This window comes from Canis lupus, chromosome X (assembly GCF_048164855.1).
Source record: "Canis lupus baileyi chromosome X, mCanLup2.hap1, whole genome shotgun sequence".
Lineage (NCBI taxonomy): Eukaryota > Metazoa > Chordata > Mammalia > Carnivora > Canidae > Canis > Canis lupus.
This window is the reverse complement of record NC_132876.1, coordinates 103,571,749-103,596,488: the sequence shown is the minus strand read 5'-3', so window position 1 is coordinate 103,596,488 and position 24,740 is coordinate 103,571,749. Positions and strand designations below refer to the sequence as shown.

At 42.8% G+C, this 24,740-nt stretch overlaps 1 long non-coding RNA gene across 1 annotated transcript; it reads right to left on the bottom strand.

Moving 5' to 3' along the window:
- Positions 1-10,032: 10,032 nt before the first annotated feature.
- On the bottom strand, positions 10,033-24,517 carry LOC140628628 (uncharacterized). Its single transcript, XR_012026668.1, has 6 exons — positions 23,672-24,517; positions 23,238-23,319; positions 21,453-21,512; positions 14,168-14,283; positions 11,625-11,717; positions 10,033-11,304 (listed from the first exon to the last, which is right to left on the bottom strand). It is a non-coding gene; the product is annotated as an uncharacterized lncRNA (long non-coding RNA).
- Positions 24,518-24,740: the final 223 nt, after the last annotated feature.

Here is a 24,740-nt window from a genome sequence, read left to right as displayed (position 1 = left end):
GTTTCCCCCTTTTATTTGTGACTGCTGCTTTATCTTTTCTACCAATCATAACACAGATTACTCCTTGCCTCTCCTTCCACATTTGCATAAGTCTCATATTGCACAATCTTTCTGTGGCTCTACATTTTATTTGAAATCACTGTATCTATTGGATATTAGTATCATTTGGCTCAGTAAACTGCAGTGGGCCCAGAAATTCTGTCCTATAAGGACAGAAAGCTGGATATTGGCAAACATTAATAGGTGTACAAGCTACAGCCTCCCAATTTAAAAACTTTCATTTTGAAATAATTTTATTCTTACATAGAAATTGTAAAAATAGTGCAGAGAGTTCCTGTGGCTTGTACAACCAAGTTCAGCCAAACAAATCTATTTATAGTGTGATAGTTCATTTATCAGAATGCATAGATGGACACTGGTAGAGTAGTATTTAACTGCAATCAAGGGACACCTGAGTGGCTCAGCGGTTAAGCTCTGCCTTCAGCTCAGGGCATGATCCTGGAGTTCAGGGATCGAGTCCCACATTGGGCTCCCTGAGGGGAGCCTGGTTCTCCCTCTCCCTCTGCCTATGTCTCTGCCTCTCCCTGTGTCATAACTAACTAACTAAATAAATAAATAAATAAAATCTTAAAAAAAAAAACCCGCAATCAATCTGAATTTCACCAGACTGAAATAGACAGGCAATCAGTGCTTTTTGTTATGTTTTGTTTTCTTTGGTAAGTAGCTAAAGACACTTTTATCACATGTATAAATCTGTATGAATTCTACCAGAATACACAGAAATTTCCCCAACTCCCCACAAAACCCCTAAGTTCCTTCTCTTTTGGAGTTTGTTCTCATCACGATGAGTGTATTCTTTATTTATTTATTTATTTTATAAATTAATTTTTTATTGCTGTTCAATTTACCAACATACAGAATAACACCCAGTGCTCATCCCGTCAAGTGTCCCCCTCAGTGCCCGTCACCCATTCACCCCCACCCCCGCCCTCCTCTCCTTCCACCACCCCTAGTTCATTTCCCAGAGTTAGGAGTCTTTATGTTCTGTCTCCCTTTCTGATATTTCCCACACATTTCTTCTCCCTTCCCTTATATTCCCTTTCACTATTATTTATATTCCCCAAATGAATGAGAACATACACTGTTTGTCCTTCTCCGATTGACTTACTTCACTCACCATAATACCCTCCAGTTCCATCCACGTTGAAGCAAATGGTGGGTATTTGTCGTTTCTAATAGCTGAGGAATATTCCATTGTATACATAGACCACATCTTCTTTATCCATTCATCTTTCAGTGGACACCGAGGCTCCTTCCACAGTTTGGCTATCATGGCCATTGCTGCTATAAACATCGGGGTGCAGGTGTCCCGGCGTTTCACTGCATCTGTATCTTTGGGGTAAATCCCCAACAGTGCAATTGCTGGGTCATAGGGCAGGTCTATTTTTAACTCTTTGAGGAACCTCCACACAGTTTTCCAGAGTGGCTGCACCAGTTCACATTCCCACCAACAGTGTAAGAGGGTTCCCTTTTCTCCGCATCCTCTCCAATATTTGTGGTTTCCTGCCTTGTTAATTTTCCCCATTCTCACTGGTGTGAGGTGGTATCTCATTGTGGTTTTGATTTGTATTTCCCTGATGCCAAGTGATGCGGAGCATTTTCTCATGTGCATGTTGGCCATGTCTATGTCTTCCTCTGTGAGATTTCTCTTCATGTCTTTTGCCCATTTCATGATTGGATTGTTTGTTTCTTTGGTGTTGAGTTTAATAAGTTCTTTATAGATCTTGGAAACTAGCCCTTTATCTGATACGTCATTTGCAAATATCTTCTCCCATTCTGTAGGTTGTCTTTTAGTTTTGTTGACTGTATCCTTTGCTGTGCAAAAGCTTCTTATCTTGATGAAGTCCCAATAATTCATTTTTGCTTTTGTTTCTTTTGCCTTCGTGGATGTATCTTGCAAGAAATTACTGTGGCCCAGTTCAAAAAGGGTGTTGCCTGTGTTCTCCTCTAGGATTTTGATAGAATCTTGTCTCACATTTAGATCTTTCATCCATTTTGAGTTTATCTTTGTGTATGGTGAAAGAGAGTGGTCTAGTTTCATTCTTCTGCATGTGGATGTCCAATTATCCCAGCACCATTTATTGAAGAGACTGTCTTTCTTCCAATGGATAGTCTTTCCTCCTTTATCGAATATTAGTTGACCATAAAGTTCAGGGTCCACTTCTGGGTTCTCTATTCTGTTCCATTGATCTATGTGTCTGTTTTTGTGCCAGTACCACACTGTCTTGATGACCACAGCTTTGTAGTACAACCTGAAATCTGGCATTGTGATGCCCCCAGATATGGTTTTCTTTTTAAAAATTCCCCTGGCTATTCGGGGTCTTTTCTGATTCCACGCAAATCTTAAAATAATTTGTTCTAACTCTCTGAAGAAAGTCCATGGTATTTTGATAGGGATTGCATTAAACGTGTAAATTGCCCTGGGTAACATTGACATTTTCACAATATTAATTCTGCCAATCCATGAGCATGGAATATTTTTCCATCTCTTTGTGTCTTCCTCAATTTCTATCAGAAGTGTTCTATAGTTTTTAGGGTATAGATCCTTTACCTCTTCGGTTAGATTTATTCCTAGGTATCTTATGCTTTTGGGTGCAATTGTAAATGGGATTGACTCCTTCATTTCTCTTTCTTCAGTCTCATTGTTAGTGTATAGAAATGCCATTGATTTCTGGGCATTGATTTTGTATCCTGCCACGCTACCAAATTGCTGTATGAGTTCTAGCAATCTTGGGGTGGAGGCTTTTGGGTTTTCTATGTAGAGTATCATGTCATCGGCGAAGAGGGAGAGTTTGACTTCTTCTTTGCCAATTTGAATGCCTTTAATGTCTTTTTGTTGTCTGATTGCTGAGGCTAGGACTTCCAATACTATGTTGAATAGCAGTGGTGAGAGTGGACATCCCTGTCTTGTTCCTGATCTTAGGGGAAAGGCTCCCAGTGCTTCCCCATTGAGAATGATATTTGCTGTGGGCTTTTCGTAGATGGCTTTTAAGATGTCGAGGAATGTTCCCTCTATCCCTACACTCTGAAGAGTTTTGATCAGGAATGGATGCTGTATTTTGTCAAATGCTTTCTCTGCATCTAATGAGAGGATCATATGGTTCTTGGTTTTTCTCTTGCCAATACGATGAATCACATTGATTGTTTTACGAGTGTTGAACCAGCCTTGTGTCCCAGGGATAAATCTTACTTGGTCATGGTGAATAATTTTCTTAATGTACTGTTGGATCCTATTGGCTAGTATCTTGTTGAGAATTTTTGCATCCATGCTCATCAGGGATATTGGTCTGTAATTCTCCTTTTTGGTGGGGTCTTTGTCTGGTTTTGGAATTAAGGTGATGCTGGCCTCATAGAACGAATTTGGAAGTACTCCATCTCTTTCTATCTTTCCAAACAGCTTTAGTAGAATAGGTATGATTTCTTCTTTAAACGTTTGATAGAATTCCCCTGGGAAGCCATCTGGCCCTGGGCTCTTGTGTCTTGGGAAGTTTTTGATGACCGCTTCCATTTCCTCCCTGGTTATTGGCCTGTTCAGGTTTTCTATTTCTTCCTGTTCCAGTTTTGGTAGTTTGTGGCTTTCCAGGAATGCGTCCATTTCTTCTAGATTGCCTAATTTATTGGCGTATAGCTGTTCATAATATGTTTTTAAAATCGTTTGTATTTCCTTGGTGTTGGTAGTGATCTCTCCTTTCTCATTCATGATTTTATTCATTTGAGTCTTCTCTCTCTTCTTTTTAATAAGGTTGGCTAATGGTTTATCTATCTTATTAATTCTTTCAAAGAACCAACTCCTGGTTCTGTTGATCTGTTCCACAGTTCTTCTGGTCTCGATTTCATTGAGTTCTGCTCAAATTTTAATTAACTCCTCTTCTGCTGGGTGTAGGGTCCATCTGCTGTTTTTTCTCTAGCTCCTTTATGTGTAAGGTTAGCTTTTGTATTTGAGTTCTTTCCAATTTTGGAATGGATGCTTGCATTGCGATGTATTTCCCCCTTTGGATTGCTTTTGCTGCATCCCAAAGATTTTGAACGGTTGTATCTTCATTCTCATTAGTTTCCATGAATCTTTTTAATTCTTCCTTAATTTCCTGGTTGACCCTTTCATCTTTTAGCAGGATGGTCCTTAACCTCCATGTGTTTGAGGTCCTTCCAAACTTCTTGTGTATTAGTTCTAATTTCAAAGCATTATGGTCTGAGAATATGCAGGGGATGATCCCAATCTTTTGGTATCGGTTCAGACCCGATTTGTGACCCAGTATGTGGTCTATTCTGGAGAAAGTTCCATGTGCACTTGAGAAGAATGTGTATTCAGATGAGTTTGGATGTAAAGTTCTGTAGATATCGGTGAAATCCATCTGGTCCAGTGTATCATTTAAAGCTCTCATTTCTTTGGAGATGTGTTGTGCTTAGAAGACCTATCGAGGGTAGAAAGAGCTAGATTGAAGTCACCAAGTATAAGTGTATTATTATCTAAGTATTTCTTCACTTTGGTTATTAATTGGTTTAAATATTTGGCAGCTCCCACATTCGGGCCATATATATTGAGGATTGTTAAGTCCTCTTGTTGGATAGATCCTTTAAGTATGAGATAGTGTCCCTCTTCATCTCTCACTACAGTCTTCGGGGTAACATTTAGTTTATCTGATATAAGGATGGCTACCCCTGCTTTCTTTTGAGGACCATTTGAATGGTAAATGGTTCTCCAACCTTTTATTTTCAGGTTGTAGGTGTTCTTCTGTCTAAAATGAGTCTCTTGTAGACAGCAAATAGATGGGTCCTGCTTTTTTATCGTCGGAAACCCTGCACCTTTTGATGGGGTCATTAAGCCTGTTCACGTTCAGAGTTACTATTGAAAGATATGAGTTTAGTGTCATCATGATATCTATTCAGTCCTTGTTTTTGTGGAATGTTCCACTGAACTTCTTCTTAAAGGGGAATTTTAAGAGTCCCCCTTAAAATTTCTTGCAGAGCTGGTTTGGAGGTCACATATTCTTTCAGTTCCTGCCTGTCTTGAAAGCTCTTTATCTCTCCTTCCATTTTGAATGAGAGCCTTGCTGGATAAAGTATTCTTGGTTGCATGTTCTTCTCATTTAGGACCCTGAATATATCCTGCCAGCCCTTTCTGGCCTGCCAGGTGTCTGTGGAGAGGTCTGCTGTTACCCTAATACTCCTCCCCATAAAAGTCAGGGATTTCTTGTCTCTTGCTGCTTTAAGGATCTTCTCTTTATCTTTGGAATTTGCAAGCTTCACTATTAAATGTCGAGGTGTTGAACGGTTTTTATTGATTTTAGGGGGGGATCTATTTCCTGGATCTGAATGCCTGTTTCCCTTCCCAGATTAGGAAAGTTTTCAGCTAGGATTTGTTCAAATACATATTCTGGCCCTCTGGCCCTTTCGGCGCCCTCGGGAACCCCAATTAAACGTAGGTTTTTCTTCCTCAGGCTGTCGTTTATTTCCCTTAGTCTGTCTTCATGGTCTTTTAATTGTCTCTTTTTTCCTCAGTTTCCCTCTTTGCCATCAACTTGTCTTCTATGTCACTCACTCGTTCTTCCACCTCGTTAACCCTCATTGTTAGGACTTCTAGTTTGGATTGCATCTCATTCAATTGATTTTTAATTTCTGCTTGATTGGATCTAAATTCTGCAGTCATGAAGTCTCTTGAGTCCTTTATACTTTTTTCTAGAGCCACCAGTAGCTGTATAATAGTGCTCTGAATTGGCTTTCTGACATTGAATTGTAATCCAGATTTTGTAACTGTGGGAGAGAGGACTGTTTCTGATTCTTTCTTTTGAGGTGAGGTTTTCCTTCTAGTCATTTTGCTCAGTGCAGAGTGGCCAAAAACAAGTTGTATTGGGAAAAGGAGAAAAAGAGAGAGAGAGAAGGAAAGAAAAGAGAAAAAGAAAAAAGAAAAAGGAAGAAAAAAGGAAAAAAGAGAAGAAAAAGAGAAAGAAAAAGAAAGGTGAAAAAAAAGGGTGGGGGAAGCAATCAGAAATCAAAAAGAAGAAAAAAAAAGAAAAAACAAACCACGGGGGAGTATCTTCTGATTCTGTGTACTTTAAGTCCCTTGACTCCCCTGGAACTTGTCCGTCTAGCTGGTCTTCTGGGGGAGGGGCCTGTTGTGCTGATTTTCAGGTGTTAGCACTTGGGGGAGCTGCTCTGCCCCCTGCCTGGTGCAGGGCTCAGTGGGGGTTGTGTACCCCGTGAGGCTGCAGGAGGAACAACCCCAGTGGCGGGGCCAGCTCTGGAAACCTGGATTCAGCCCCCGCAGGAACTCCGGAGCTCTCCGTCTGCAGGGCCTGGAGGCTCCGGGGCGGGGCCGCTGATCTGCTCAGCTCGGGGCAGGGGCGTCCTTGCTGTCCTGGGCCCTCCCGGCCTCTGCCTGTCCCGGGGGAGGCCGGATCCTGGATCCTGGGCTGTGTCTCGGCGCCCTGTGCTCCCGGGCCTGTGCTGTTGGATTGGCGCTCCCGCCCCGCAGCCCCCTCTGCGGAGCCGCCGCCCGAGCCGCCCCGCCCCCCCCCCCGCCCCTTAGGGAGCTCGGCGCACTCTCCCGGGGCGCAGGTGTCTGTTAGTGTCCCCGGGAGCCCGAGGGCATCCCCGCCCTCCTGGGTCCTGCTCCAACTCCCCACGAGCCCCTTTCCGCCCGGGAAGGTCGGTGCAGCTCCTGCTCCTCGGGGACGGGGCTCTCCTGTCCTGGGGACACTCGCCCCGGCCTCAGCCCGGCTCCTCGCGGGGCCCCTCCCCCTCGGATGCCTTTTGTTTCTTTATTTCTTTTCCCCCCGTCTTCCTACCTTGATAGAAGCGCGAACTCTTCTCACTGTAGCGTTCCAGCTGATCTCTCTTTAAATCTCAGGCCGAATTCGTAGATTTTCAGGATGACTTGAAGGTTATCTAGGTAATTTGGTGGGGACAGGTGATTTGGGGACCCTACTCTTCTGCCATCTTGCCCCCCCTCTGAGTGTACTCTTTAATCCCCATCCCCTATTTCCTTTGCAAGCAATGATCTATTCTTTGTCAGTATAATTTTTCTTTTCTGAAACCGTTAATACAAATGGAACTAAAAATTACATAATTTTATGAAATGGGCCTTTTCAGTTAGCACAATGCACTTGGGATCCACCTAAATTGTGAGGGTAAGTAGTATATCCCTTTTCATTGCTGAATACTATTCCCAGTACAACAGTTTATCCATCTAGCCATTGAAGGAGGTTGGGATTAGCATCTCTGGTTTGGGGCTATTACCAATACGGTCATTATGTACGTTTGTGTATGGTGTTTTGTGTGAACATATATTTTCATTTCTCTAGGGTAAATTTTCACAAGGCTCTCTAGGGTAAATATTCTGTTATACAGTAGGTATACATTTAACTTTGAAAGAAACTAGTAAATTGATTTCCAGAGATCCTGGACCATTTTACATCCTCACCATCAGTGAGGTGAGTTCACCATCAGTGAACATCAGGTCTAGCTGTTCTATACGCTCATCAGCACTTGATATTTTCAGTAATTTCTATTTTACCTATTCTAGTAGGTACGTAGTAGTATATTGTGGCTTAAAGTTATGTTATACTAATGGATAATGATGTGACTATTTTGTCATCTCCATATTTACTATCTGTATATCCTCTGTGAACTGTGTGTTCAAGCCTTATGCTCATTTTTTAAAAAAGATTTTATTTATTTACTCATGAGAGACAGAGACAGAGAGGCAGAGACACAGGCAGATGGAGAAGCAGGCTCCATGCAGGGAGCCTGATGCGGGACTTGATCCCGGGTCTCCAGGATCATGTCCTGGGCTGAAGATGGCGCTAATCCTCTGAGCCACCAGGGCTACCCCCCCTCATTTTCTAATTAGATTGTTTCTTGTTGTTAAATAATGTTGGGGGGGCGCCTGGGTGGCTCAGTCAGTTAAGTGTCTGCCTTCGGCTCAGGTCATGATCCCACGGTCCTGAGATCAAGCTCTCTGCTCCTCGGGGATCCTGCTTCTCCCTTTGCCTTTTGTTTTCCCTATCCCCCAATCAAATAAATAAATTAAATCTAAAAAAAACCCAGAACTTTTTTGGGGGAGGGGGGTGATATGTGATATGCATGTGATAAAAGTATCTTTAGCTATATGCCAAAGAAAACAAAGCATGAGTCTTTGATCAGATAGGTGATTTGTAAGCATTTTCCCCCAGTATATGGTGGAAATGAGTTGTGTATCTTACAGTTGGTGTGGTCCTGCAGCCTGCAATAAATGCATGTGATAATATCAATGGAGGAAAAATTTTAAAGTTCTGCCCCTGTATCTTCCCAGTGTGTATTATGGCAAACAATTTCTACTACTTCACTGAGTGAATCTGAGAAAGCACCAGAGACCACTGGTGGCGGTATCTGTGGGGTTGTTTAAGGACAGCACATCTGAAACTTCCTTAAAGGTAAGTACAGGCCTTTATTATTATATTAATATAGTGTATAGGTTAGAATTAGCAAATATCACAGGAAATCACACTTGGTAAGGCTAGTATTTTTCTAAGCAAACTTGTGATTGTGTATATATACATGTGCACGCATACTCACACACACAGCATTGGTAGATATCTGGGTGCATGATCACGTTGAGACTTTCTAATCAAGAAGGTAACTTTGTTGGTGTACTTCCTTTTGCTCAAATATAAAATGAACACCCATTACGAAGGCAGACATGCTGAAAAGAATACAAGGAGCCCTTCCTTGTGATCTTCTAGAATGCCTCTGAGCACTTGAAGCTAGTCTTTTCCCTTAACTTCAAAGAAGTGTGCCCTTCCAAGCACTTCTATTACCCTGTCAGCAAAAACGGATGTCACTAACAATGGGAGCTTGAATAGGGCAGCAGATGCCCGAGATTAGTCTCCAGATGGCTCTCCTGCATGTGACCTTCATGAATATAACGGGGATACGGGCTGGGAGGAAGCCCTTCATCTCCGGGAGCCCAGGAAGCACACGACCAGAGATCTGGTACAGGAAAAGTACCCCATGTCCCACCAGGTGCCAGAGATCCTCCATGCTCTGGAGCCCACAGGGAGACCAGAAAGAGTAAAGTCCTGGGGGCTTAAGAAAGGTCACTTAGAATGTCCATAGTCCTTCCCATACCAATATGACGAGGGTTCAAAAGTAAGGAAGAGAGAGCAAAAAGGAATTGTAGCAAGGGTTGGCTGGTTTGTTTAGTTTTTTCTTTTCTTTTTTTTTTTTTCAGTTTGTGGTGGAAGAGCAGTCTCAGCACACACTCTTCACTGTCCCTTCCCTTCTTCACAAGTACACTCCCCTCCCCTCCCCTCCCCTCCCCCCCCACTACTGTGCCCTGTGCCTTCTGTTCCCATCCCTCCCTCCCTCCCTCCCTCCCTCCCTCCCTCCCTTCCTTCCTTCCGCAGGAGCGTGTGCACACAGCACTATCCCCTCCATACTTTCCTTTCCCCACTGTTCTACACACACACACACACACACACACACACACACACGGCACAATCCCACTTCTGCCCTTCTCCGCACCACACCATCCCTGCTCTGCACTCTTCTTCTTCCTCTTCTGTCTCCGCTTGTGCTACTCTCTCCCTTTTCTTCCCTTCCCTTCCTTTTTCCATACACACCACACTAAACCTTCCATTCTCTTCCTGCTTTAGCCTTCCCTCTTGTACACCTACTATGCTCTCCCTTCTCTTCCCTTCCCGCCTTTTAGCCACACACACACACACACACACACACACACACTACACACTCCCTTTTTTCTTCCCTTCCCTTCTCCTCTTACACACATGATGCTTTTCCTTTTGTTTTCCTCCCCTCTCTTCACATTCACGCCATGGTCCCATTTCCCACCTTTCCCTTCTCCACACACCCACACTACACTCTCCCTTCGACACCTACCCCCCCACACACTAACACACGAGTGCACTGTCCTTTCCCATTTCCCCTCCCTTCCCTCCTCAGCCACGCTACCCTGTTCTATCCCTTCCTCCCTTCCCCTTTTTTTACTCTTCCATCCTTCTCACACACTGTCCAGCCTTACCCTTCCTTTAGACAGTCACACACAGCACCATCCCTTGCCTCTCTTCTCATCTCCACACACATTATCCCCTCTACCTTCCTCTTTTCCTACACACACACTGACACTGTACCCTCACTCATCTTCCCTGATCATTTCTCCACAGCCATCTATACATACACACATGATCACTTCCTTTTCTTTTCCCTTCTGTTCTCTAAATACACACAATGCTACATTGTCTTTTCCCAGTTTCCCATCTCCCTGTTCCCACATACACAGGACACTACACCAGTCCTTCTCCGCTACACTGTTTCTGCCCTCTTGTGTGTTACCTCCTTTTCTCCTACATGCACACACGCTCTACTCTTGTTTTCCTTCCCTTTTCCACATAGCACACACACACAACACTACTAGACTTTCCAGTTTTTTCCTTCCATTCTTTACTCACCTGAACTACAGTATCCCTTCCTCTCCACCTCTGCAAACCGTTTATTCCATTCTCTCCCCTTTCCTTCTATATACACATGCACATACACCACTACACTATCCCTTCCCATTGTGCCCTTTGTTCCCTTTTCTAAAACACATACACTACCCTATCCATTCTCTTCCCTACATACAACTTCTATCCTATCTCCTTCCTTCTCTAAACATACCCACTACCCTATCCCTACTCATCCCTTCTCCACAATCTTCTCACTTCTCTTCCCTTTTCCTTAGCCACAAACACATAAAATTCTTTTCCCTTCCTTCTCTGCACATTCTACACTATCCTTTCTCCAAACATACACACTACTGTATTTATACACTTTCCCCCCTTTTCTATGCATACAGACGGGCACACAAACGACACTACTCTATCCTTCCCTTCTGTCTCTGCATCTACACTCCACTGTCCGTGTTGTGCCCAAGATTACGTATCTGAGAAACCACCAAGGAGCCAACACCGATGCAAGCACATGAGGGTTTATTTACAAGCTCGAGCTTGGGTCCAAGTATACTCGACACAGGGGAGCAGGGACTTGGACTCCGAGGTGGGTTCCAGCTTAGTTTTATGGGCTGGTCTAGGGGACCTCCAGAAGGGGTGGAGGAATTTCTCAAGTTCTGTTTACATTCTGACTTGGGGCTCTCAAGGGCATTGAGCTCTGTTCTCATTCTGATATGGGACTTTCTACCATGGGAGTTGAGCTCTGTTCTCATTCTAATATGGGGCTTTCTAGGGCGTTAAGCTGTAAGCTGTTTTTTTCCTGTAATTGAAATAATGTAAATTTCAGCTCTTATTCACAGGGGCCTAAGATGGCTGTACTTGTGCTAACACTGAACTTAAGGTGGAATGGCCTTAATTTTCTCGGTCTCCACATCCCTTCTCTACCCTTCTCCATCCCACAAACTTTCTTTACCTCCCTCCCCAATCACACTATCTCTTCCCTTCCCTTCTCTATGCACATGTTGCACTATCCCTTCCCTTCTCCATACCCAGATACTACATTATACTACAGTTTCATATTGTCCCTTTCCTCCACCACACACACACATTATCCCTTCCCACACATTGACAATAGACTACCGTCTCTTCATCTCTCTTGCCATTCTCTTTATGGTCTTCTGTTGTGCAGATGCTGTTCAGTCAGCTCTTAGTTCTGCTTCAGGAGGAACTATTCTGTAGATAGATGTAGAAGTTCATGGTCTTCCTATGTCACCTTCTTGGACCCAAACTCTCTTATTGCTGTGTGTCAGGTTTAAGGGTAGGAGATACGTAATTTCAAAAGAAATTTGGGAACACTTCTCTCTCTCTCTCTCTTTTTTTAAAAAGATTTTATTTATTTGCGAGAGAAAGAGAGGCAGAGACACAGGCAGAGGGAGAAGCAGGCTCCATGCAGGAAACCTGATATGGGACTCGATCCCGGGTCCCCAGGATCACGCCCTGGGCTGAAGGCGGCACTGAACCGCTGAGCCACCCAGGCTGCATGGGAACTCTTCCCTCTTATTTAATGATATGGAACAGGGTATCATTTCATTGAGTAGATGTTTCTTTGGAAACATCTTGGGTTTAAAGATAGCTGACTATCTTTTCAGTCCATCACTCTAAAATTAAAAGATGCAGGGATCCCTGGGTGGCGCAGCGGTTTAGTGCCTGCCTTTGGCCCAGGGCACGATCCTGGAGACCCGGGATCGAATCCCACGTCGGGCTCCTGGTGCATGGAGCCTGCTTCTCCCTCTGCCTATGTCTCTGCCTCTCTCTCTCTCTCTCTCTCTCTCTCTCTCTTTGTGTGACTATCATAAATAAATAAAAATTTAAATAAAAAAATAAAAGATGCATATATGAATTTGCTTAACTTATCCAAGAATGCAGGAGAAATTAAAACTTGAATTAGATAACATGTTCATTGGCTCATTTATTCTCTAAACATTAGCTGAACATGTGCTCTTTGGAAGACATGTAGATATTCTTGAGGTTGCTATGGATTTTGTGTCTAGGAGGAGTTGGAAGCTATGAGATATCAGGGTAGTAGACAGATGGAAAAGCTGCAAGTCCAGGTGAGAGCAGGTAGGTGTTCATTTGGACATTTGAGAAAAAAGTTTTTCAGTGGAAAGGAAGTTTTAAGCTTAATTATGTGGTAGGTGAGGTAAGGCTATGGGAGACCCTCGGATGGTGTGTCTCAGTGTTGAGAGATTAAAGCATAGAATGTAGAATGGCTCTTCACAGTTCCTCTTGAATCCTGAATAAACTGAAGAGAAAGTTTCCACTGGGAGAGGCAAGGTAGGTGTTACCAAGTACTTGCCTCAGTGCATGTAATCACAGTTTGTGAACTAATTGTTTTATGTTATCAACTGCAAATACATGCTATCTTCCATTTAAAAAAAGGAAAGATGAGGGGCACCTGACTGGTTCAGTCCATAGAGACGTGACTCCTGATCTCAGGCCGTGAATTAGAGCCCCACATTGGGTGTAAAGATTTCTTAAAAAATAAAAAGAAGGATGACTCAGAAGATGGATATAAGAACTCTAAGATGGAGGTTATAGCCAGAGGAATTATTCTTAGGCTTTGAAATCTATGTTCCTTAGTAGTATTTTAGAAGTGCTATTGTCCACTGACTCCTGTACTTCCCATTTGCTTGTTTCCAAACAAAAGTGTCTGCAGATGTGATCCTATTCCTATCCTGCCATTATCCATTGGCTGTGTCAGGACGGATGACCTATCTCCTTGCTTCACAGGTCCACAAATAGAGATTTACTCTGCCCAAAACGTATGCTTAATAAACTTCATCCCAAGAGCCTCATCATCTGCACCTAGACTTAGAGATTTAGATGATAAGAGTTGGATTTTGAGTTGATGTAATGGAATAAGATGTTTTGGAATCTTGGGAGAGGGTGAATGGAGTTTACATACAGTAGAGACATGCGACTTTGGGGCCCAGAGGGTGGACTGTGGCAAACAGAATCTCATGGGGTTCCTATGGTCCACATCTCCTGGTGATCATGCTTTTGTGTACTCATATCCTTAAGGTTAGGTAGAGCCTGTGACTTGCTTCTAACCAACATATTATAACAAAGATGATGAGATCACCCATATGATTGTATTACTTTATATGTGTTGGGGAAATAATGAGAAAACTATCATGCTGACTCAAAAATTCGTCTCCACAAAACATGTAAAATAAAAAATCAGATTTAGTAAGGAAAGACCTTTCTTTATAAAGGATTATTGCAAAGGTAGAAAAGGAACTATTGCAGTAGGGAGAATCTACACCCATAAGATCTGTAAGGATGCCAAGTATTAGTTAGGCCAAAAGCTTTTCCTTTTGGAGAGCGGATACACAAAGCTGTATGTGGGGAAGCAGGATAAAGGATAGTGTGATTGGATAGAGGATCAGAGACTATTTTACCCCGAGGCCAGCGTATCCGCAAGACGGATAGTATGCTGGCTCAGCTGAGGGTGGCCCTGGAGGAGGAAGAGAAGCTTCATCAAAGCTGGGCTAATAAGCATTTGTTTCAACTTAGTGGTGACAAGCAGTTGAGCTAACCATTCATGAGGCCAAGAACAGGATTTTTGAGGATCTGTGTCTGGCCTTGTCACAGGTTAGACGTGTGGCTGCTCCTTTGCTTACCTAAGTCATACGGAGACCAGATCTTTGAAGCAAGCTGTTTGCTGGAACTCAAAGGACTTCTTAAACTTCACTGTTGTCCTGGATCGCAGGGCTCAGGTAGTATTCAACATTATCATCTAGGAAAGAACAAAATTTTATTATGGAATAGGCATTAAACTGGACTATGATGTACAGCCCAGGCAAGCAACAAAAGAAAAAGCTAAGTCAAAAATAAATCTTACTCTTCTATGTCACCAAAAAGATACAACCCATTCTATACGTCTTCTCAAGAGCAAAGAGAACTAGTCCACAAGGAAGAGGACTTGATGTCTCCATGTGTCACACCTATTACTTCCTAAATGTACCTGGTCATTGGGGTGGTCCTCTGTGATAGCCTTTATCCAAAGGAAAACATTCCTGGGATGTGAAATTGGTAAGAAGCTTCTTTAGCTTTTCAAAGAGAAAGGTTTTTTATTTACATTTTTTTCTAAAGTAATGCTATTTAAAAAGGGGTGGGGAAGTCTCACCACCCTCCTTTTTTTGGCACAAGAATAAAACTTTTTAAATTTATTTATCCTTATAATACCTTCCCCTTTGTTACTACAGAATAGTAACAGTACAGTTTTACAAATTCTCTCCATTGCCGTTTCTACCCTTCTCTGGGCAAAGTGCAACCATCTAAATAGCCAAAAAATCCATAGTAAATTATAAAGCAGGCAGTTACAGAAATAGAGCAGGATAAATTCAGTACATTATTTGCCTTGGGGGAAAAATCTTTAAATATATCATACTAATAGTGAATGGTTAAAGCAGATGCTCGATTATCAACATGCAAAACTTCTCTATCATATATTAATTTTACCAATTGTGATGCTTTATTGCTTAAGCTTTCGATAACTAACTATCTGATTACCATTCTGTAATTCCTTATAAAATATTACCCAGTCCAAGCCTAAGGGGGAGCTTAACTCTAGAGCCTGCTAATCTAAATTTTTTTACTAAGAGTTGTATTTCTCCTGAGTTTCCCTTAGTTATATAAGTAACATCTACATGATTGCTTAGGCCCTTGAGTAACTGCTCCATCTCCCCAAATAATTCTTCCCACATGCTAAATGCAGACACCAATGGCCATTATCTAGTATCAAAATCTTATTAAGAGACACCTGTCAAAGGGTACAGTTTGAACTTTCAGTGTTTACTGACTGCACATGACTCTGCTTTTAAGCCTTGAGGACAAGCTTCCAGGAATAATAGCCTTTGTTTATCTCTATATATTGGGGCTGGAGTGAACTTGCATCCCAAAGCAAATGGGGTGACACTTGGTCTGTCCTCCTAAGTAACAGATTTGTTACAGGCTGGGACCTGCTGCTGACAGGGCCCTGAGGCCTCGCGTCTCAGACCAGGTACACCTGGTTGTGTGGGGCCGTGTGGTCCATGGGGCACCCGGGATGCAGGGAAGAATATTGCCTTGGCTTGTAGCCCAGCTCCCACACTGCTCAGAGCCACTAAACGTCTGGTCAATAAACAGGCTACCCCACATTTAAAAAAAAAAAAGAAAAATGCCGGCGGTCTTAATAGGAAGGGCTGGTTTTTCTCATATTGAAGTAAGAAAAATGTCAATTATATGTTTTTTTGATTAACCTTCCCATATTGACATTTATCAGCTTAATACCATTTTTTGTTTCTTTGTCCCAAGTGACTAGTTCAATTACTCTTGATGCTGTTGCCTTTATATGAGGGCTCATCTTTTATTCAAGCTCTCAAGTATCCTGTGATCATGTTTCTTTATCATTCCTGCTTCCCTGTTTACAGGGTATGTGGATGACACGGGAATCTTGTAGGTAGAATCTTGGCTAAAACATAAAGTGGCCCCAGGCTCGAGCCTGACATACACAAACCTGTGTCCTCAAACAGGGCAAGTGATTCATTAGCAGTAAACTGAGTCCTGCCTTAGTCCCTCTGTGTCGAGAAGCCCACTAGCGAGGGGAACATCGCATCTAGAAGATCACTGCCTCCCCTTCCTTCCAGGACTTGATTTAATATAGGGCAAAATAAAGAGAAGCAGGGGAGCAGAGAGCAGGAATAGCTGAGAGAGGGCCTTTAATTCTCTGATTTCCTCTTCCTTTTTTTTTTTTTCTTTTTCAATTTTTCCTTCTGGCTATTCAACTCCTATTTAACTTTCCTGTGTGAATGATAGGAATCCTATATCTACCAATAACTCATTTGGTTGAAATGAGGCTCTTTTGAGAACTTCTGCAAATATGTTAATTTATACAAATTAAATGAAGTGTCCTCAGGCCACTGCAAGACTAGACTCTTAGAGGTATACCATTCTTAATGTGATAAAGAGATGACAGGTTAAAGACAGAATTGTAGGCAACATTACCAGCTTCCCGTATTTTTCTATAATCAAAGCTAATGGTGATCCTCATGGGATCTTAGAGCCCTTATTCTCATGCTTATTTAATAGTAAAATCTTGAAAGCAAAGAGGTTGGTTTTTCTGATATTCTAAAAGAGCAGAGAGCTAGAAGGGAGACTATAAGTTGAGATCTCTTAACTGACTATTGTGTGTCCACAGAACAGCTGCTTATTCACTAGTTTCAGGAACTTCCAGAAATCTTATCCTCATCGCCAGGTTTCTTGGGGTAGTTAATTGAAAACAAAAGCTCCTGCCCACTCAGAAATGCCTCTCCACAAAACATAGGAAAGAGAGTAAACAGTTTTATTATTTAATAAGCATTGAACCAGAATGTGATATCCATCACCTTGCTAAAGAGATTGCTAAAACAGAAAGATAGCTCACCCTTTTATATAGCCAAACAGATACAACTTATCTGTCCATGATCTTAAGCTAATAGTAACTATTCCTCAAGTCAGAGGACTTACAGCACCCTTTACTACACACAGTTCATCCTAAAATCACCGGTAATTTGGGGCGAGGCAGAGCATCTTTGTTAGCATCTTGCCTTTATCAAAATAGGGAAAAGAAAAACAACTTCTCATTTCTTTATGACAAGAGAGGTTTTTTTTGTTTGTTTGTTTTGTTTTGTTTTTACAACTCGGAGACAGGCACTGAAGTTAAGCTTCAATGGAGACTGGGAGATTGGGGTGCTATTTGATTTAATGTTTCCATTCAAGGTCCTCACTCCCAGTTACTTGAGCAAAAATTCCTAAGCTGTAAACTGGCAAGAAGCATAATCAGCTTGTAGGAGTTACAAAGGTTTCAGTGCAGCAGAGAAAGAATTTACAAGTTTTCTCAAATAAATGCTCTAAAAGGAATCTCATTTCTTGATGTGTACCAGGAAGAATTAAATTTTTTCTTATTGATGTATAACTGACATGTAGTGTTTTATTAGCTTCAGGTGTGTATGATTCAATATTTGTACTTTTTTCTTATTTTAAATTTTCATTTGCCCTTATGTAGGTCAAAGGGGATATGGGACTCCCCTGACTCTGGATATTATATAACACTCCATTTTGTTAACAGAAATGTTCTCGCTGTGCTGGTGGCCCTAAAGAAAAAGGCTGTCGTGCTGTGAAGTGCCTATGGAGAGGGCCAGTGTGGAATGGGTCACACATCATGGAATTGCAGCCTGGCCTCTAACCAATAGCCAGCAACAACAACAACAAAAACACAAAAACTTCTCAGCACCTTTGCCACAATGTGAGCTTAGATTTATCTCTAGTTTAGCTTTCAGCTGACAACACAGCTCACATGACACCTTTAATGCAGCTAGGTGAGACTCTAAAGCAGAGACCACAGTTGAGTTTTACCTGAACATCTTACACATAGAAACTGTGAGATAATAAATTTGTGTTTATCCTGCTAAACTGGTGCTGGTTTGTTATGCAGCAGTAGTAGAAAATGAATACAAGAACAGTCAACCATATTTATCTAGATATTACCTCTTTCTTCATCCCTTGTATATCAAGGTTCTAAGCCTAAAGAATATATCTGAATAAACAGATATTTTACCAAAGAAGATGTACAGATGGCCAACAGACACATGAAAAGATGCTCAACATCATTAAGTTACCTTTCTAAAAATAGAACTACCATAAGGTCCAATAATTCTATTGGGTATTTACCCAAAGAAAACAAAAATACTAATTTAATTCCTTCTAGAATTGAATTTTGTGTCTAGCGTGAGGGAAGTGTTACTGTTGTGTTATTTTTCAGTTTGAATTTCCAGTTGTTTCATTGCCATATCTTAGTAAACAATCTGTTCTTTTTCTACCTCTCTACAATGACAGTTTGAATAATCCAAAGTTCATGTGGAAGTGCGTGTTGTGGGACACTCTATTCAGTTCTGTTAGTCTATTTGTTTGTATTGGCAAATATAGCACACATTTATAATTACTAGGTTTTTTTTTAAGATTTATTTATTTATTCATGAGAGACACAGAGAGAGAGGCAGGGACATAGGCAGAGGGAGAAGCAGGCTCCTCGCAGGAGCCCAATGAGAGACTCGATCCCAGATCCCAGGATCACGACCTCAGCCGAAGGCAGCCACTCAACTGCTAAGCCACCCAGGCATCACTAATTACTACAGTTTTTAAAAAATAATTCTTAATATCTAGTAGAGTAAAAGTCCTCATATTTTTATCAAGTGCTCTTTGACTGTTCTTGGTAATTTGCAAGTAATTTTAAAGTTTAGAATCAGCTTGTCAAATTTCATATACAAAAGCTATATAGTTTCTTTTGGGGGAGACTAGGTATTAATATACACTGTAGGTTAAATTTGGGCAGAATTAACATGTTTACAATATTGAGTACTCCTCTCCATGAACATGATAATCCTCTACTTACTTAGGTATTCACTAATTTCTCTATATAATAGTTGTATATATTTCATTTTTAATATGTATTTTATATATAAATACTTGTATTAGGTGCCAGGTATTTGTTATGGTACTCGATAAGTTCTAGTTTCTTAATTTCATGGTCAAACTGCTTGTTGCTGCAGAAATAAAGTGTATGTTTATATAATGATCTTTTACTCAAGAACTTTTACAAATATTTTTATTGATTTAATAGTTTATCTTTAGTTGTGGTTTTGTAGATATACTTTGCTTGTAACATTATGTTCCTTTATCATAAGTGAGTGATAAATTTTTTTGATTTTTTAAAAATTTATTTATTCATGAGAGACACAGAGAAAGAGAGAGAAGCAGAGACACAGGCAGAGGAAGAAGCAAGCTCCATGCAAGGAACCCAACGTGGGACTTGATCCTGGGTCTTCAGGATCAGGCCCTGGGCTGAAGGAGGCACTAAACCACTGAACCACCCAGGCTGCCCAATGAGTGATAAATTTTATAAAACACTATGATTTTTTTCATGTGAAATCTTCCTTTCTTTCCTAGGAAAATTTAGGCGTATCATATATGTGTCTGTATATACATACACGCTAAAAAATTCCAGAAGTAAATGGACTGATTCTACTTTAAAAATTTTCAAGTACTACACATAAAGGTCTACAGTATTACCTGTGGGAAACAAGTAGCCCAAATGCTACTTGGATATGATAGCACTAAATAGACTTATCAGAGAAATATTTAAAGCATCCAAATGACTCAAGAGTTACATAAACAGAAGCATAATACACCCAGATAATTAGAAGGTAGAAATAATGAAGATAAATGCAGAAATGATGAATGAGATGACAGCAAAGCTAACTAATGAAAGCTAGTTCTTCACAAATATTTCTGTAACACCTTCTGTAGGTCTTACCAGTTACAAAAGAAAGAAGCATAGACAAGTGATATTAAATAAAATTCTACAAAGTATATGTGTAGAAGAGATTTACAGGCTGTAAGTAATACTATAAATACTTTTACCATTCTATCAGGATAACAAATGGTAGATAAGGAAAAAGTTCTACTTAGAGAATTATTTTAGCTAATAGAAACAAAGGAATGATAGAATTACCATTCGGTAGCCCCTAATGGATTAATGGATGAGGGTGATGATCCCCAGTGATTGCTAACATCACCCCAAAGAGGATCACATCACAGACATTATGTATCTCCTAATGGAAGTCCACAGTGGCCCCTCTAGAGTAGTGTTACCAATAAACAAACAAATAAGTTTAATCTGATTAAGTTTCTTCCTGTTACTGCTGAGTATTGTTGATGCTAAATGCAAGGTATACTGGGCTCAATACTCTGTTCTCTGTACGGTGTTGTACATGTTTGAGAATTCCAATGATAATGTGATTTTTATTATAAATAGCATGCCTTTAAATTTAAAAGTCCAAGAGAAATGGACTATTTTTCAGCAAAATATAAATGATTAAATAGGTTCATATAGAAACAGAAAACTTAATTTAACCATACAAACTAAAATTATGGGTAAAACACAAGGTAGCTTCAAAATGTTCCCGGACTAGCCAAATTTGAAGTCTTACACCAAATGGTGAAGAAGAAATGAATAAAACTTCTACATAAACTCTTCCAAACCATACAAAAAGAAGGGAAATGACTCACCCACTGTAATGCCTTAGCTCTCCTTCATACAAAGACCAAATAAAGATACCCTGAAAAGACAGTACTTGAGCTAGGCTTAATCCTACAGAGACAAATAACATAAATAACTTCATAGCATATGCAATACAGTGGCCAATGAAGACGTAAGTTGTGTCACAGGAATGCAAAGATGGTATTACGTTAGAAAAAATGAATCAGAATTCACTAATGGAAAGAAAAGCATCTGACAATGTGCAAGGGTAAAGAAAAAGCTTTTGATAAGAATTCAGCATAGTTTTATGGCAGTAACTTTTAGTAAACTTCTAAGAATGGAATTTCCATATTGTAAAATCATCAGTAAATATACACAAATGTGAAACATTAGAAGCATTCCCACTAAAGTATGGAAAAACACAGAATTATGGTCCCACAAACTCAGATGTGAATGTATAGCAGGACACAACCATGCACAAGAATAATAAGAGGTATGAATAATACAGATGGTAATAGCATGAATCTCATAACTAAAATATCTAAAATAATAAGCAAACACAATATTCAAATACATAACAAACGTCAAATTGCTAGTATATAGAAAATCACTATAGTAAAATCAGAAGCCTGGTTGAGAACACGTATGGACAGTATACCATTTACAACAGCAACAGTATCTAAAATGACACCTCACAAAACTGCAGATCTTTATGGAAGCAACTAAAAAATTTACTGATAGAGAAAGAAAAGGGCCCAAACGGAGCTGTAAAATATGTTTATTCAGGGCAAGAGAATACTGTAAAGATACAAATTCTCCTTAAATTATTTAAAGATTTAGCACCTTACCTATAGCTTTCAAGATGAAAACTCATCTCAGGCTGCTGTTTCCTGGGCCCAGATTCGTCCCTGGGAAAAACAAAAGAAATACACAAAACAGTATCAGCAACAACAATACTGTGAAACCCATGAAGGGCACTATGTATGTCCTGACTAGGACTTGTGTGGAGGAAAGGTTTGTACTTTAGCCTTGATCTTTCCAGCGTGCCCCGGCATAGTCATTTTCTACTGCTTCACTCGAGGAAACTGAAGCAGCTCCTCAGAGCCTGTGTGCCAGGACTATAGGGTAATATCACGACAGCACCAAAGTTTGGGTTGGCTGGGGTGGTTTGAGTCAATTAGTCCAGATATTGTCCTAATAACTACCTGACATTTCTTTTGTAACTGAAGACTGGGCCTTTAATATTTATGGTCCTTTTAATAAGGCACAAATGAAAACAGACTAGAAAGAACTATTGAGATCTAGACTCTTAGTAAATTTCAGGTAAATAAACAATTTTTTAAAAAAATTGTTTTATTTATTTATTTGAGAGAGATAATAAGAGAGAGATGACTAGGGGCAGGGGAGAGGGAAGAGCAGGCTCCCTGCTCAGGGGGCTAGATCCCAGGACACTGAGACGCCAACACCAGCTGAAGACAGAAGCTTAACTGACTGAGCCATCCAGGTGCCCCATGTAAAAACTATATTAACTATAGTCACTGGGCTGTACAGGTTTCCAGAATTGACTCACAACAAAGACTGTACCCTTTCATCAATATCTCCCCTCTTTTGTCACCTCCCAGCCTCTGCTGACCACCATTGTCCTTTGGTACTATGAGTTAATCTGTCTTTACTCTTTTGATTCCACATATAAGTGAAATCATAGAACATTTGTGTTTCTACATCTGGCCAGTTTCACTTAGCATAATTCATCCTGATTCATCCATGTTGTTGAAAATGGCAGGATTTTTTACAACACACATGAAAATGGTAACTATGGAAAGTAGTATGTTGAATGTCTGTGATAATCATTTCAGTGTATGCATATATGAAAACATCACATTGTGCATGTAAATTTTTATACGTCAAAAATACAAATAAAAGTATTCAAAAAATAATAAGTATCATACTAATTATGCATAGGGCAGAAATTTATCCCAGAAACTTTCAGAAATGACAGTGATGTCAGGCAGGAGAGGCCCTAGGCTAAGCTATCAGGCTAAGAAGAAATCCAGTTTCTACATGGAGTTTTTGAGGACCATAGTGGTGGTGAGAGGAGGTGGTTACAGACGTAGGAACTGTAGGGCTGTGAAGAACTCAGTGCAAGATCTCTATCCCAGAACACTGGAACTTATAAGATTCTCATCTATCTATAGCCATCTCTGGAAGGGCTTAGGCAGGAAATCCCTAAGAAGTGTACCTTTAGGTCATATGGGGAGTCACAGGGAGTATTCGGCATTGATCTGAAGGGCTGACCTCAAGTCAACAGAGGGAGCTTGCCACGCACCCACAAGGAGTCAGTGAAAGACACGGAGCGAATAAAGGAATATAAAGCATCTTCTTATTTTTCATCGTTAAAAAAGGTATCTATGTTCAAAATAAAATAAGAGCAATGCAACCAATGACTGTACCTTAAGGATAAAATAAATCAATAGTATGACCTATAGAAAGGGGGGAGTTGGGAATACTCTGCTGTAACAAACCTACAGTAACAGCGACACTATTGTGTTATTTGAAACAGGACTGGAATAAGGTGTAAACGCCTAACGAAAGCTGCGGAGGGTCACAAGAAGGGGTGCCCCGATAAAGCGAACCTTCACTATGTATCTGGGGTCTCAAAGAATTTAAGTCATCGGTGCAAGGCTTCAGCTCAGCAGGTTGAAGGTATCACAACTCCTGCAGGGGGGAGCCAAGGAAAGACAGGGAGAGACGTCTGAGGGAGTGCCCACCAAAGGGCACGTGCTCCCCCAAAGCTATCACCTGGTGACTATCGGATTGGGTAGCCCCAGGCCTGGCAGGCACGAGGAGGCCCCCAAACACTTCCTACGGGGGGACGCTGGGAGGGACATGAGACCCTCGGTCCGAGGGCAGTGGCGTCAGCGCAGCGGAGGGAGAAGGCCCCCGAGCTGCTCAGAGGCAGCGGAAGCCCGCGCGCGCCAAACTGCAGGCCGCTCTCCTGCGCCCCAGCACACGCCCAGCACGCCGCAGCCCTCCCGCCCACGCGGGCTTCCCGGGGGCCCGGACCCACATGACCGGAAGTGGCCCTCGACGACTTCCTCCTGACCACGCGGTGGGCGGCGAGGCCTAGTCGGACCGCTCCTGCCTAGGGTGAGCCCAGACGGCGGTCCCACGCGCCCGTCCGCGGCCAGGAGCCAGGAGTCCCGGGTTAAGGCCGCGGGCACGCCGCCCCGACAAGCCCCGGCCCCATCTGCCCTGGGAAAGGGGGTCCACACACACCCTGCCCCGCTCGGCCCCTGCTCCCGCGCCTCGGAGGCCCCAACATGGCTGCCCCCATGGCTGCTGCCCCCGCGGGGGCTCAGGGACTGCAGGCTTGGCCCGAGGCTGCTGCTGGACCGTGGCTCCGCGCAGCGCGGGGAGAAGTCCCAGGCCCGCTGGCGAGAAGGAGGGCCTTCGTGAGGGCTGGGGGGGGGGGGGCTCCATACCCACCCCGGGGGCCACGCGGAGGCCCCGCTCCTGGTGGCGGTGGGTGCTCCGGGGACCCGGGGACGTGGGGCCTTCCTTGGTCGGGGGCAGGCAGCAGGTCGGCCGCGGGGGCCGTTCCGGGCCTCGCGGGGAGTCGGGCTGAGGCCGCCCTCCCCGGAACGAGCGCACCTCAGAACACGCGCCCTGCTGTGGGCCCCGGAGCTGCGGGCCCGGGACGGGGGGCACGGGGCGGCAGGCGGGCTCCCGGGGACCGCCCGAGGGGGGACAGCGGGGCGCGGGCCAGGGAGCCTCGGCGCGTCTGCCGCAGCTTTCAGGCTCGCTGGTGTCGGCGTCGGCGTCGGTGTCGGGCACGTGGGGCTGCGTGGTCAGCCTCGCTCGCTCCTAGCCAGTCTCGAGGCCCTGCCGCCGTGGGCCTGAGTGGCCAGCGTCAGGGCGAGGCAGCAGGCCCGGGAGGGCGGACCCCGAGGGAGGGAGGGAGGGCCCCGAGGGCGGGAGGGAGGGCCCCGAGGGCGGGAGGACCCCGAGGGCGGGCTGCGGGGGGGGGGGGGGGGGAAGGAGGGCTGGGGTGGGGGGACCCGGAGCTTGCCAACAACTCACCTGCCGATCTTGCACGTGACCGGAGAGGGCCTCCCCCGCCCCGCACCCGGACGCGG